General features: G+C 36.2%; 1 protein-coding gene and 1 long non-coding RNA gene across 4 annotated transcripts in view; both read left to right on the forward strand.

Annotated features, from left to right (window-relative positions):
- LOC116707360 (uncharacterized) overlaps window positions 1-546 on the forward strand; it is a 1140-nt gene extending 594 nt beyond the window's left edge. The window contains exon 2 of the long non-coding RNA XR_004336483.1: window positions 119-546. This is a non-coding gene — a long non-coding RNA (uncharacterized LOC116707360). The remainder of the gene's footprint in view (window positions 1-118) is intronic.
- The window catches only part of LOC116707340 (uncharacterized), a 217341-nt gene that overhangs the window by 161197 nt on the left and 54843 nt on the right, over window positions 1-1301 (forward strand). The gene's annotated exons all lie outside the window — the stretch shown is intronic.

Raw genomic sequence — 1301 nt, forward strand, 5'->3', positions numbered from 1 at the left:
TCCCTAATTAGAGGTTTTGGTCACAGTTTATTAGCATTGTAACAAATCCCAGAGAACGGTCGACTCCTGAAATGTTTTCCTTCACATGAATAACAGATGTTTGTTCTCTTCACAACAGCGAGGGATGAACCTGAGACACCGAACACAACAAGTCCTCCACGACCAGAGAGTCTTGGATGGACCGGTCTCTACTGTGGACTGGGACTGGGACTGGGACTGACAGCAGCAGCTCTGCTGGGTGGTGGTTTCTATTGGTTCAGAAAGAGAAGAAGGCCGAGAGAACAAGACTCCCATCCGGGGAATAGAAGTTACAGATCAGCAGATGGTGAATCATTAACAACTGAGACAAATCAGTTATAATCAACTGTTTATACCACGGACACAAAGAAAATAATTTTTCTCATTGGCAGGTAATATAACAGCAGGTAACCATAGCGATGTTGATGTTTCTCACACATGAAAATGAGGAAAAAGAACAAAACAACCTGTAAAAGGTGATGACTGAAACACATTCATGATATAGAAGTCTAATTACTGAGCCGAGAATTATGGAGGGAAACAATTCAATTTTATTTATATAGTGCTAAATAACTCACAGACGACTTTAAATACTCTCGTCATCTTTTAATACAAGATATATATGTATATATATATATATGTGTGTGTGTATATACATATATGTATGTATGTGCTGTAATTAATTATACAACTAATACATTTAAACTAATAAGGACAAGACTACAATACATTGAATGTTAAAAGTGTTACAATTGCCCCAGTCTTATTGGTACTTAAGTTTTTTTGTATTTTGTTCAAATTCTTTTTTCTTATGCATCAGTTACTTTGTATGTATGGATATGTTTTTTACATATTTGTTGTTTTATATTAAAGTTGAATATGTTTGATTTTGATGTTTGCACTTTTCACCGAGTTAAAGACAAAACCTTTTCCTGATTCTGATTCATAAGCATTCAAAGTAAAAATGTATTTATATTTCTGCAGAGGCGAGGCAGCTCTCGTAGTGTTAACTAGTTCTTTATTATTGGAACTGAGGTAAAAGGAGATTGTTATGTAATGTAACTAAAATGCTTTCAACTCAGTGTGTCCTTCAGTTAATGTTGATACAGGGTAACAGTCTCTCTCTCTCCCTCTCTTGCTCTCTATCTCTTTCTGACTAAATTAAATGCATCTTCATATTTCCTGTTCATGTGTCGTCTCCCATTCGTTCCCTTTAAATCCAGCCAGACTCCTTTGGACCTTGGTGCGTTGTTATTATGATCCCTGAGCAGGAAGGAGAGGTC

The sequence above is a fragment of the Etheostoma spectabile genome, chromosome 19, assembly GCF_008692095.1.
Source record: "Etheostoma spectabile isolate EspeVRDwgs_2016 chromosome 19, UIUC_Espe_1.0, whole genome shotgun sequence".
NCBI lineage: Eukaryota > Metazoa > Chordata > Actinopteri > Perciformes > Percidae > Etheostoma > Etheostoma spectabile.